This window comes from Xyrauchen texanus, chromosome 16 (genome assembly GCF_025860055.1).
Source record: "Xyrauchen texanus isolate HMW12.3.18 chromosome 16, RBS_HiC_50CHRs, whole genome shotgun sequence".
NCBI lineage: Eukaryota > Metazoa > Chordata > Actinopteri > Cypriniformes > Catostomidae > Xyrauchen > Xyrauchen texanus.
This window is the reverse complement of record NC_068291.1, coordinates 8,943,876-8,958,592: the sequence shown is the minus strand read 5'-3', so window position 1 is coordinate 8,958,592 and position 14,717 is coordinate 8,943,876. Positions and strand designations below refer to the sequence as shown.

The 14,717-nt window shown below is 41.8% G+C and overlaps 1 protein-coding gene across 1 annotated transcript in view; it reads right to left on the bottom strand.

The window, feature by feature from the left end:
- Positions 1 to 14,717, bottom strand: part of LOC127656635 (leucine-rich repeat and fibronectin type-III domain-containing protein 2-like) — a 265,381-nt gene that overhangs the window by 131,250 nt on the left and 119,414 nt on the right. Inside the window, exon 2 of the mRNA XM_052145050.1 lies at positions 4,147 to 4,249. The gene's annotated coding sequence lies outside the window, so the exon portion shown is untranslated. The remainder of the gene's footprint in view (positions 1 to 4,146; positions 4,250 to 14,717) is intronic.

The window sequence follows — 14,717 nt, the reverse complement described above, 5'->3', positions numbered from 1 at the left end:
CTTCGTGCATATCAGCATTTACTTGGTAGGGAGAATGTTGTGTTGGTGAAGTGACATTAGGGGTCTCTCTCTTGAGAGCCTCAGTTGCCTCTGAGCTTTGAGAAAAGGCCAATGAGAATAGGAACATAGAACAGAATTTGCATGTCCCTCCCCCGGACATACAGGTATAACAGGAGGGAATCGTGCATCTGTTTAGTCCGATTGTTTCTTCTGAGCCGAGCGGTTGTGTGTCCAGCGAGATGGAGCAAAATCCTCTAAAAGAGCATTCATTTCAACTCTAAAAGAGTAACACATTTGGCATTGAACGTCTTTTTAGACACTTTTTGAAGATGCCCTTCCACCTTTGTGTAGCTCCAGGATGTGGCAGATATCCCTCCACCTCTGATGGTCATAGACGCTGCCTTGTGTGTCTGGGCCGTGATCACACCGAGGCAGCATTTGTGGATGGTTCTTGTTCTCACTGCGAGAACTTGACCATGGCAATGTTGCGGTCGCGGCTTTCCTTTCTGAAAGGAAATGCCACTCCAGCCGCTCCCTGTGTTGCACCTTCTTCCCACGGGATGGAGGTGGACCCGGCTGGCAATGGAGGCAATTTGATGAGTTCAGCGGGCACGGTTTCGCCGGGAAAAACCCCACGAATCACCCGCCCCACAGCATGCTCGCTTGCTTCTGTCAGGGTCCGAGGTGATGGATGATGATGTCGCCACTCCATCAGAGAGTGTCACGCCGTCTGGCGCAGAAGACTTGACTGGGCTACCAAATTCGAGTCTGCCCGCCCAGTTTGAGGCTGACGTGGCTAGCCGACATGCTTGCCCAGGCCGCCGTGAGCGTGGGGCTGGTCTGGAACCCTCCATCCTCCCCTCAACCCTCACAGCTAGATGATTTGTTCCTTGGGTCAGGGTGCCGCTCACAGCCACGCGGTCCCCTTCTTCACAGGAGGTGTACGACGAGCTGACGAAGTCATGGAGGTTAACTTTTACTGCCCGAATCCGACCTCCTTGCTCGTCCACTCTCACTACCCTCGACTGCAGTACCCCAGGAGGACAAAGTGGTTGCGGTGCACCTGTGCCCATAGAACACGGCCACCTGGCAGGATCGCCTGACACTCCACTCCAAGGCCTGTAGGACAACATCGTCCCTGATGGTGAAAGCCTATGGTGCCACTAGACAGGCCGCCTCCGCCCTGCATGCCATGGCCCTCCTGCAAGTTCACCAGGACAAGGCACTAAAAGATCTGCACTTGGGTAGTCCTTATCCTGACGGGCTGCAGGAACTGTGCTCATCAACTGACCTCTGGGCCACGAAGGTCACAGTGCGGGCACTCGGAGAGGTGATGACCACCCTCGTGGTCCAGAAACGACATCTGTGGCTGAACATGGTCGAGATGCGCAACATCGACAAAGCACGCTTTCTCAACACCCCATCTCCCAGTTTGCCCTATTCGGCGACACTGTCGAGGACTTTGCCCAGCAGTACTCGGCGGTAAAGAAGCAGGTGGAGGCGATCCAGCACATCATGCCTCGGCACCGTTCCAACTCGAGCTGAACCCCATCTGTTCACCGAGGGCGTCCCCCTGTGATTGCAAGGCAACAGGCAGCTCTGCCTCAACCAGGGCCCAGATCTCATTCCCCGTGTAGAGCGCCCCGCAGGAGACAGATGCCCCCATCTCCCAAACCTTGTAGAGAACCCAGAAGGCTCCCAAACGTTCCTGAGATGTACAACCTGAGGAATGAGATGCTCGCCATGGAGCTGGTAGACAGACCACTTCATCCCCCAGTGGAGGGCCAGGTGGAGAATCCTTGGTTTCCTTGGGTCCCATATTGTCAATAAAAGAGCAATTTCCTTATTCCTTGTGTCACCTAGCCGGTACACACACACGGCGTTCTCACAGCGGGCCGACACCAAACAGATACAGTCAAAAAATAATTACCTTTCACCTCCACACCAACGACTGTATCACGTGCAGACCCCTGACCAGATGGTTATGACGAGTCCAGAGGATGTCTCCACAGGATGTTGCGCGCTACTCATATACACCCATACACTGGGTGGTCCAGCTGATTTGGGACCAACACGACAAAGCACAGGTAGACCTTTTAGAAAACTCCCATTGCCCGCTCTGGTACTCCTTGTCAGACAGACGTGCTGGCACACAGCTGGACGAAGAACAGGTCCTCATAGTGGCCCCCTACTGGCCCACTCAGACTTGGTTCTCGACAGCATCTCCCTTCCTTTGAGGAAGGACCTCCTTTCTCAGGGACAGGGCACCCACTGACATCCAAGCCCAGACCTCTAGAACCTCCATGTCTGGCCCTTGGATGGGTTGCAGAAGATCTAAAGTGTTCTAACATCTGCTGTTGTAGACATGATCAACCAAGCCAGAGCTCCCTCTACCAGGCAGCTTCACGCCCTAAAGCGGCGTCTGTTCACAAATTGGTGTTCTTCCCGATCAGAAGAGGGGTACAGCCGCTTCTCCAACCTCCTGTGCTGACCCGACTGCGCACTTCGGGTTGGAGAGGCAGCTGTACCCCTCCACCTTGAAGGTTTTGTAGCCACTATACCGACCCACCATGATGCAGTGGACACTAAGCCCTTGGGGGAGCATGACCTGGTCATCAGGTTCCTTAAGAGGCACCTGGAGGCTGAATCCTCCCAGGCCATGCCTGTTCCCCTCACGGATTCTCTCCACACTCCCTGTGGGCCCTCGGGAAACCCCATTCGAGCCGCTAGAGTCAGTTGAGCTATGTGTCCTCCTCTAAAGATGGCCCTACTAATTCTGCTCGCTTCCATCAAGAGTGTCAGTGACCTGCAAACGCATTCTGTCAGCGACACTTGCCTGGAGCCCAGTCCGGCAGACTCTCATATCATCCTAAGACTCCGACCTGGCTACGTGCCCATATGGCCCCCCTTCAGGGCTAGGCAGTGAACCTGCAAGCGACTGCCCAAGGAGGAGGCAGACCCAGCCTTATCATTGCTTTGACCGGTGCGTGTTTTGCGCACCTATTTGGACCACACACGGATAATTAGATGATTCCGAGCAGCTCTTTGTTTGCTGTGGCGGACAGCAGAAAGGGACGCTATCCCCCAACAGAGGCTTGTCCACAAGGTCATCAATGCCCTCGCTGTTAGACCCAGGCCTATGAGGAATGTGGCATTCTCGTGGGCACTGGCCAACGGCACCTCTCTAGCAAACATTTGCAGAGCAAAGGGCTGGGCCACACCCAATACATTTGTGGGATCAATAACCTCCAAGGGTTGAGTCGGTTCTGGCCCACGTTCCTTCAGGTCAGAGCACGTAGAACTCGGTAATACGGGACAGCTGACCGGGTGTACCGCTTGCGCATAGTTCCTTTCCCCTCTTCTGAGGCGAACCTCTGCGCTTTTACCCCCAGGTGAGTCCACGAAACCTCACACTACCTGGATGTCTATCCTCCATAGCCCTCTGGCTCACAAATTCGGTAGAGGAATTCCCAAACAGACCCACTACGGTTACTGATTACTCTGTACTGGAATAGGTGCTACACAGGTATCGGTCATCACGATTACCCCCTGTGTTGTATTGTCCGTGGGACAGTCCCCCCCTCGGCGGACCCGTGTCTCCCTTGGGCAGCTCCCTCTGCTCCTGGTCACTCTCTCAACAGATAGGACCTAAATCCGCGCCACTTCCATGTGTGGCTCGTAAACCCATGTGACGTATTTGCCACATGTGACCTCCCCAGCCAGGGCAGGATGTGATCTCCGCGTGGTCTTTTCCCCCTGAAAGAATAGGATCAGAAAAGAACACCTTCCCCGCTGCGTGTTATAGCGTTAGATGGCCAACTTCCATGCTTGGCATATGATTTTTGGAGCTTAAAAATTTTGCTACCCATTCACTTGCATTGTGAGGCCCTACAAATCTGAGATATTCTTCTAAAAATCTTTGTTTGTGTTCCGCAAAAGAAAGAAAGTCACACATCTGGGATGGCATTAGAGTGAGTAAATTATGAGTATTTCCATTTTTTTGGTGAACTACGTTTAAGCACTGTGTGAAAAGCCCTTTTATCACTGTTAAAATAAGATAATAACAAGTAAAGCAGGTGTAAACTGGTTGAATCAAAGAGTGTAATTTCGTGCGCTCTTTCACATTATCAAGTAGTGGGTCCTTACCTATATTTTGTTTTCTGCCATATGGTTCCTTCTCACAGCCTCGATTTTTAAACACTCTCAGACAGCAGCTTACACCTTAGTTTTCCAAAAACAACCTTCCAGTCTACAATTAAAAAGAAAAATAAATACAACAATTAGTGTCTTTCAACAGTGTATCCGTAATAAATTTATTTTCATGTTTTTATTCCATGACTTTTAAAGGGGAAATAGAAACAGATGTTTTGGCACAGAGGCCTTCATCAATGTGTAAAACAATCATTATTCACCTTCTTTTTATATACAAACCACATCTCTGTAGATTCATCACATGACCTTACCTATTCAATCATGATTTGTCACAAGATAGAATCAATTAAACAATCACCAGGTGCTAACAATAAAAGACACACAATTAACTCTCAATACAATTTACTGACGCCGATGCATCTAAATGCTAATTCACAAAATCACCATATCACCCACAAGTATTATAAAATATACATAATTTTATACGATCACTAAACAAGAACAGTGCATTGACATAAATTACACAGTATGGTCTACCTTTTTGGGTTCTCAAATAAAGTCTGGTTGTTCCTATGAAATGGTGATTTATTTTTGTGACATCCATTTTGCTTCTACAGCAGTGTTATAACATTGCAATTCCCAGGAAGGCAAGATTTGTTTGAATTGTGAAATTGCATGACTATTTTGTTTCTTCACAACAGGGTTTACTGTTGCTGCAAAACTATTACTGTTGTTATAAAAGTTCCATGGTCATAGGATTTATACATATTACATTATGATCTCTGCACTTCTTTGTTTCCTTTTTCCACTATTATCGTATACATCCTTTCCTTACTGCATCTTTTTATTCTTATTCTTATACATCTCGTGGTTTAATTACTTGCTCTATGTCATGCCCAGATCAGCCCCTTGGTTGCCACATCCAAACCTTTGCCTAAACTTAAGTCTCACCCAACACCAGTCATAACCTTTGTCTGTCATACATTGCTTACATCTCTAATATCTGCACATCATATGAATTCCAGTAGTATTAGATGTCATTATCATATATAAACTAATTTGTCAAGAGTAATGTTAATTCTCTATAAAAAAAACATTGTTTAATTTAATTATTATAATTTGTGTATGCATGTCTTTATGTATAATTTTGTAATAGTGTATTTATTAATAATTATAAATTAAGTTCTGATCATACATCTATGATCTTTGAATAACAGGCCTGTCTGTCAACATGCAATGCATATATACATCCAAATATGCCTAAATAACAGTACATTATATGTTATACAGCTAAGGCAATGGGCAAGTGTGAAAGCACTGCTTGTTTTTTTATTATTTATTACTATTCAAATAATTTGTTTCTGTTATTATGTGTGGATGTGTGGACGCAGTGTGTTCTACCATAATCTGTGTTACTTACTGGAGTGAGTCTGATCACTTGTCATTGCTGTCCAAACAAAAAACAACCAAAAAACAAAAAATTTCCAAGAAATGTTTATTTGAAACAGGGAGGACATCATTACAGATGATGAGACCAATAATACGAAATAGCTCAGTAATATCCTGTTTCTGTGTGTCATTTTTTTTTATCTCACCCAACTCAAGTCATAACCTCTGTCTGTCATACACTGCTAAAATCCCTAATATCAGCACATCATATGGATTTCAGTAGTGTTAGAATACATGAAAATTATAAATAATTTTAAAAGATTAATCAAGACTATTATTAATACAGAATTATTTTAATATTAGAATTTGTGTATGCATTTTTATGTCTAATTATGTAATAATGTATTTATAAATAATTATAAATTAAGTTTGGATCATACATTCATCAACTGCAAAAGATTTAATGTCTTTCTTTTCTTTTTTGTGTAACACTGGTTAATGACATTTGTGTCAAATTTTCTTTGTTTCTTTTTTCTTGCTTGCTTTTCAATTCTTTCTTTCGAATTTGAAAGCACATGATCCATTGGTCCAAGAGTTTTGACACATATGTATGTAGTAAACAATAAACTTTTATTATTTGATCACAAACAAAGCCATTTCTAGGGCAACACACTCACATTGCTCTTTACAAATGTTAAGAACAAAAGGAGGGACATTGTGTTTTCTCCATTTATACACACCAACCAATATAAACTTACTGTGTAGCAATTTAGTTGACACAGAGTAGCCCACAGTTCACATCCTGCTTTTTTTTTGTTCTCCCAATTTTGAATACCCAATTCCCACTACTTAGTAGGTCCTCCGCTTCTGAGACAATCAATCCACGCATTTTATCGCATGGCTCATCATGCATGACACTCCGCATTTGGAGGCTCATGCTACTCTCCACAATCCACGCACAAATTTCCACGTGCCCCAATGAGAGCGAGAACCACTAATCGTGACCACGAGGAGGTTACACCATGTAAATCTACCCTCCCTACAAATAGGCCCAATATGGTTGCTTAGGAGACTTGCCTGGAATCACTCAGCACACCCTGGATTCGAACTCTCGACTCAGGGGTGGTAGTCAGCATCAATACTCTCTAAGCTATCCAGGCCACAACATATCCTGCTTTTTTAGTAGGCTTTCATCTGTATGTTCAGAGTGATTTGTTTAAACCAAAAATGTAGTGTAGTTTTTCTATCCAAATATTTAAATGTTTGGTTGTGATACTGTTTTAGCAAATAATTCCAGCGAGGATGCAGATAAAATGCTAGAGAGAACACGGATAAGGGCAAAAACATGACAATTTGTAAAGAAGTTTCCACAATTAATTTTCATTTATTTTTTCTCTCAGGTCCCAGAATTTCCATTCTCAAAGTCAGATTAGTATAACACTCTAGCTAGAGTAAATCTTTTGTATTTCCTTTGCACCAGTTTACCGTATCACATGTGAAGTATATTGCCTTTCTGGTTTCCAGTCTGTCATGGAGATTTGTTTGTGTTTGCCAGTTTGTTTTGTTTTGTATGTTTTGTTATTTTGTCTCCCTCATGTATCGCAGGTGCTGCTGGCATGCATGATCAGTGTTTACATGGGAATAATGATTGTTCCTGGGGGAAAGCTGATCATGCCATTGATTAGCGTGCCAAGCAACACCTGTTCTCCTCTAATTCACTCCCTTCTTAAGCCCTTTGTGTTCTCAGTATCTTTGCTAAATTGTTGTTTGGTGTGAAGTAACTTACCTCACACTCTCTGCCTAGTTGGTCCTGTCTCGTGTATCTGTTGGTTGCCAGAGTGTCGGGAGTGTGGTTTCTTTCCAGTTCACTGTGTGTCAGCTGGGTTTCCACGGATTATACCTTGTCTTTGCCTGCATGTGGGGAGCTACATCGCCCTACCCTGCTGGCTGTCGTTCTGCACCTCACTAAGCTTCAAATGAGTTTTCAACTAATCCATTCCTGACTTCCACAACGCATACACTCATTCCACGAACACCCTCTTCACGGATTGCCCATGGTGTGGCCACAGCACGCATGCATCTCTGTCATCTCTCCCACTGCTGCAGCCGGTGCTGGGATCCTTGACATCCACAGTGACTTCTCACATTTATTGTAAATAAATAGCTTTGAATGGTTTCTCTGCAGTTGTGTCTGTTTGTCTCACTATCGCTCGTTACACAACCAGTGCACTTTTGCAAGTGACATGAGATGGGTATTGACAGCTCTCGAATTAGAAATTATATGTGTGTGGGTACTTATATAATACAATTTTATAGGTTTATAGGTAAAGGTTTCTTAAAGAATAAAGGATAAAAGTAAAATAACAGCCATTGTGCATGTCCAGAAATGTATGTTTATATATAACTTCAATCCTAAACAAACACTAAAAATAATAGTTTAGGATAAAACACTTAATCACAAATGTTGATTTGTGTTTTTATTATATTCTACCTGTTCTTTTCCATGTGAAAGCTGAATGAGGACTGGGTCTTTCAAGCTCCAAAATTACACACACAAAAAAAGCATTATAAAATATAAAAAATGTAATCCAGATTAAAGTATTCTGATGCCGTACAATAATAAAAGACTATATATATATTTTTTTTCCATTAAACTCTTGTGGCAGAAGAGTTAATCATTGATATGACCATTAAAAAAGCGGCTTTAGAATACAATGTATTGTTTACTACCATATTATTGATCATAAGCCAATCATTGGCATACAGTTCACAGCAATCCATTTCACAAGTGAATTTGTAAATCAGTTGTAGATTTATTATGAGGGCTTGTTTATGAGCCCGTCAATTTACATCTGCATCAGACATTTTTATTTTTTTTAGAAACAAGCCAGGGGTATACATAGTACACAATACTACATATATATTTAACAATAATGCCAAGCCATTATATTCATTACATAGTGCAATGGTTTTCAATGCTTTGAATTTACACTTATGTATAAAAAAAAAAACGTGGCAAGAAAAATAAACAGATTAATCAGAAAATATTAACTTAAGTTATCATAACTGTGAAAACCAAATAAAACGTCTTTATAAAGCAAAGAAAAACTAGTTAAAATAGAAGTACGTACAAACAAACACAATTTTCTCCAAAATACTACAGCGTGGACACATTCCCAAAAAAGATGAGGGGCAGATTAATCAACAGCATTACAGAAGGAGCAAAGTGGATCTATTTCAGGGAGCATGTTTCTTAAATAAAGATTGACTGGGTAAAAACGGTGTAACAGTTTAAAGGACACCTCCTTAACCTTGTTGGTAGTTAAGTATTTGTGAGGTAAAGACCATACGACCTGTGTCAGATATGCTTGTGTCACGTCTCGGGTGTTTTGCGTCATAGTAGTCAAATGTTTAGGTCACTGTGTCAAGTGAAATATAGTTTAATACTCAATCTTTAAACACATCTTGAGATCCCTTAGATCGCATTTGCACTCCTTCAAGTGTTTTGAACACAAGTACGTAATGCATGTTTGTGTTGTTCTGCCTACTGAAGTGCTTTCTTCAATGTATAAACTGCGCATTGCTCATACAGCTGAAATTTAATTTACTGCCCTCTGGAGTAAACAGGTGGTACTACAAGTTGAATTTCTCAGGAAAGCATTGCGATTAAATGCGTTAATTTTTCTAACACGTTATTTTTTGTAAAATTAATTGCACGTTATTAACGCGTTAAATTGACAGCCCTATATATATATATATATATATATATATATATATATATATATATATATATACATCTTTTCCATGAGCACTTAACCAGTCACTAAAAACAACAACAACAACAACAAAAAACCACTCTACAATAATAGGAAGATAAGACCCTTCCTCTGTGAACATGCCACACAACTTCTTGTTCAGTCACTTGTCATAGCTAGACTGGACTACTGTAACTTTCCCATAGCAGGCCTCCCTGCATGTGCAATTAGACCCCTGCAAATGATCCAGAATGCAGCAGCACGTCTGGCATTTAATGAACCAAAGAGAGCGAATGTCACACCACTCCTTTTCTCTCTTCACTGGCTGTCGGTTGATGCACATATCAAATTCAAAGCTCTGATTCTGGCATACAGAACAGTCACATATATATATATATATATATATATATATATATATATATATATATATATATAAGAAGCAACCCAGAAAAAAGGACACTTTCTCTCGAGGAAGAAAAAGGGCAGGTGCTCCATCCCCCTTTGATGTCTATGTGTGCACATGCCTGAATTTGAGAAAGTTGCTGAAGATGTGAAAGCAGCATGCAGTGTGTAATGCGACAGATGCATTGCGTTGCAATAGATGGGTTTCCTTTTACATTAGACTTCGGTGTTCCCCTGATGGACTTGAGCACATACACACATGCACACTCTTCAAAAACATATTAATGCCATTTATGCATTAACATAAATACAAAAAAGCTGTGTTCTCTGACAGAAACCGGGTGTGATAAAGTGCTTTCACTTAACAGTTGTTAGATGTTCTGTGTCTGTATCTTTGGACTTATAGGTTTTGGTTTCATGTCTTATTTATGTTCCTTGTTTTGTCATGTGACTTCCTTGCAGAGGGGTTACCAGGATATCATGTTTGGGGGGGCATTTGGCTTGTTTGGGGGGGGCAACATAAACAATTGAAAAAATCGGCGCAAAATTAAGCTATACTACACACGATCTGTTTTAGTGCATATCTTTTTCTAAGCCAGGAACCCAGAGATAGGCACAGGGCCCCTATTAGACTATAGGGCTATCACATAAAAGTTAGTTAAACCAGGTCAACATTAATAATATGATGATGATATTATTATTATTTATTATTATTACTGACAGATTCATATATCAGATCACGGTGATTGCCTGGTGATGAGTGACAGGTGTTTGCTTGTGAGAAGACGTGCTATACGAGTAGGCAACCGAGACGAGAGAGTTTTTTAAATGAATCTGAAGTCACGTTTGTATAGACAAGAGGTAAATTAATTTGTTTCTTCTTCTAAGCTGTTCCAGACTTAGGTGCTACTTTTAGGGCTAAAATGCTTCGTGAATTACTCTTAGTAAAACACATTAGGAGTCTAAAGTTATGAAGCTACTTGTAGCCTCTTATAAGATTCTTTGTGAATGCGGCCCAGGTAAAAATTTTTGATATGCTCATTTGAACGGTATGAGAACAGTATTTTAATGTTATTCTCTGGTTGTAAGTGGCTTTGGATAAAAGTGTCTGCTAAATGAATAAATGTAAATGTAAACAGTAGGCCTATATAAAAGAAAACATAACATATTATGCTACAGGGGGTCAGGAGACCTAGAGAGTTAAAATAAATGCTATTTTTGTGAAACTATTAGAATTGAAATTATGATATGATTAGCAGAGGCAACATAACTTTTTTTTATTTTTTATTTTTATTTTTATTTTTTATTATTATTTTACCCTTTTTGTGAACTATTGTAGTACATCCAGTGTATCCTATCTACAGGACCAGTCTGCGGCTAGTCTTGGCAAATTCAGAAACAAACTGATTCATGTCCAGACCTTTTGTGATTTTCTTTTCATGTGCCAAAATGACCAAATCTCTCTTCCTTGAATGCAGCATTGATCTTCAGAGAGGGGTGAGAATGCGGCTCAAGGTAGAAAAAGAACTTTCACATGCAGCGGAGGACACACCAATGATGAGTGCTGTGACATACAGCTTATGTAAAATGGGGAAGGCCTCTGCTGAATGCACTTGCATACTTCAGAGAGGTTAGCATCAGTGGACAGTTTATTGAGCAACATTGCTTTTGCCACAGCAATTTCATTTTGCAAGGTCATACTATTTTGCTCTGTGCCTGCAAGCACTTGAAGTGGCTTCAGGAGAGAAAGGTCAAGGAAAGACGCTGATTTTGGTAGGAGAAATGATGTTGCCCTCATTAAATCAGCATTTCTTTGAGAGAATCTGGTCTCCATCTCCACAATAGCCCTATCAAGAATGTTGAACATAGCCCTTTTAAAAGTCTGATTAGGAGCAGTTTGGTCATCAGAGTCACCACCATGCCCTATTGTAGACAAGATAACACTACTGACAAGTTGTGAATTAACTATCCGTCTCCTTTTAGGTGGGTTGGTAGGCCTTCTTCCACACTGAGAGAAATGCTCCTCCCAGAATGAATCGCATCGCATCTCCTTCAGTGTGACCAGGGAAGCTGTCACCACTTCCCCTGCAGTGCACAAATCCACTGTTTGTGACTGCAGAATTGAATTGGCTGGCTTCAGCGCACCAAGCACATGCAGAAGAAACTTGCCAGTGTCAAAGAAGTTCTGTCCGTTAAGCTGGGTCAAAAGACCACATGCCTCTGTGTTAATGTCAAATGGAGCACTGTCATCCTCTGCTATCTCAGACAGAAGCCTCCTGATGACATCCTCATTGTGAACAATAGACTTGGTGACATCATAATGACTGGTCCAGCGAATTTCTAGTAGTCTTTTCAGTGTGGGTGTACTGTATCTATTTGCAACATAATGTCTGTGACAAAATGTATTCAGTGAACTGGACCAGTCAAAGAACTTCTTTGCCACAGGTTCTGCATGCATTGCATGTACCACTGCCAAATGGAGTTGGTGGTTGTAGCAGTGCACATATGGGATATCTTTACCCACTTTGTTTTGCAGCAAAGCCTGCACACCGCCCCTCACTCCAGATATGACAGAAGCCCCATCATAACACTGAGACACTAAATTGTCACCATTGTAACCCAGGTCAGACAGATTAGACAGAATTTGGTCACACACATACTCAGCATCAAGCTGATTTAATTCAATGAGGCCGATTAGGTGTTCCTCTGGGATCGAGTTGCGGACAAATCTAATGATGACTGACAAATTCTCAATGTTACACCGATCCCTGGAACCATCACTTTTAATGCAAAGGCCAGGAGAGTCAGCCTCCTCATATTTGGTCTGGATGTCTTTTAGTACCATTTTGGCAAGAGTTTGAATTATCTCGTTCTGAATCAAATTGGATGTGTATTTCGCGTTTTCGGGAATGCTTTTTGCAATCTCTGCGAGTTTAGGGTCTTTTTGGAGGGTGTAATCAAATAGCCGAATTAAAAGACCTTCCTCATCCCCACCCCCGTGATGGTGCCCACGTAGAGCAAGTTCATTAACCGCCAGAAACTGAATAACTTCCCCAATACTTTTTACGTAATATCTGTTTTTTTCAATGTGAGTTTGACCAAGCTGGTGAACAATGGTATTATTGGTCTCTGTCCGGCACTGGTATTCCTGCCACGCAGACATGGCTCTGACGTGCGCAGTGCCGGAGGCATGTTTCTGAAAACCACTGTTTTTTATCAGCGCTTTTTTCCAATTGTTGTAGCCTACTTTTGTGAATGCGTCATCTCTTTCCGAATTGGAGACACTAAATTTACGGCAGGGAAAGCAAAAGCTGGCATCACGTAAGACAGAATATTCGAGCCATGGTCGAGACTGATACCAGCCCGCATTGAAACACCTGAGAGCCTGTCCAAATGGGCGCTTAGGATAGCTAGTTAGCTTGGGCTGGGATGGGCTATACAAATCTAAGTCAGGGGGAACAGACACACTAGAGCTGGAGGAGGATTGTCTGTTTTGGGGATGGCAGAATGTTGCTGGCTCCGACACAGATGCAGAGCTGGAGGATGGTGCATGTGGATTTTGTGGAGGACACGCGTTTGGAGGATTTGCCGTTGTGGATGCAACAAGGCTCTGCTCAGTGTTGGGAGCAGAGGTACTGGGCTTGTCAGAGGCAGCATGTTCACTGTTACTAGCAGGGGTGCTGAGCTCGACAGAGGCAGCTTGCATGGAGGGTGAATGACAAGGTGCCTGTTTTTTAATGAGCCACTTTTGCATTTTTTTATGTTTAATAAAAACTGGTCTAATTATTACATCCAAAAGTCTACTTCATTGACTTCAGTGCCAACTTCATTGACTAGAGACTAGCAATTTAAGTGACTAGCAGGTAGCTAAGCAGCCTGAGCTAGGGTATGTTACCCAACAAATTAATAGCCTGCAAAAATGACAAAAGAAAGTGCAAACAAAACTTAACTGTCCAAATACAAAATTTTCATGAAAAGCTTATAAGTACACACTAGCATTAAATGAGAAAATAACAAAGTTGTGAGCAGTGAGCCTTGTAACACCAGCTGCCAACAGATTCAAAATATATATCGTCTGTGTGCAGAGTGACTGTCTGACTGTGACTACTGCGCACTCTGGTTGTTAATATGATCCGGCAGCAGACTAACACACACCCAATAACGGCCAATAGAAAAGCAATAGGCTACATTTTTTTAATGAACGTTCTAGTTAGGACTGTTCGTTTTTTATTTAAGGGGCTACTGGAGGAGTTTTGAGATCTATAGTCAAAATAGACTTAGATAAATGTATTTAATTAAATACTACTATTTTTCACAGTCTCATTTTTACTTTAAGACCGGGGTAAAGCAAGGAAAACTAAAATTTACCTCAACAAGGCGGGAAAATGAACGACTCTCTCATTCGTGGAGGTGGAAAAACAAGTTCTTTGTTAAATGCAAGATTTATTGTATTAAAATTTAAATGCAAAAGAAAAGGTATGAGTCTGCTGTTTTTGTCAATTTTAAGTTTTAATTTAAAATGTTTGCGATTTTAATATAAATACATGGTTAAATATTTTTCCACTTAATTGCTCGAGCAAATTAATACATCTGTATAGAAGTAATGCATTGAATACGTTGATTAAATTGGGTTTTAATGTGAATACGTCTATTAAAGAGTGTATATGTGTACAAAGAGAATCGCAATGCTGACAAAACTTTTTTTTTTAAATAAAAGTTGCTGATAACTTCTGGATTTGAAATAAAAAAAATAGTGAGTATGCCTATGTGTTTCTGGTACAGTACAGCCCATCAGTTAGCCTACAAAGTAACGCAGCATATGTGAAAGCATCTCGCGCTGCTCGTGCACCGCATACAGTGCACTGCACACTGCTTTCTCATCCCCGCACATTCTATCAGCTGCAGTTCTGGCGCCTCGATCAGTCCCCGAAAACTCGACGTACATTCACATCATATGTTAATGCAGCGGTAGAGTTACACTCACAGGACACTGCACTTATTCGCAATCACAAAAGTTCA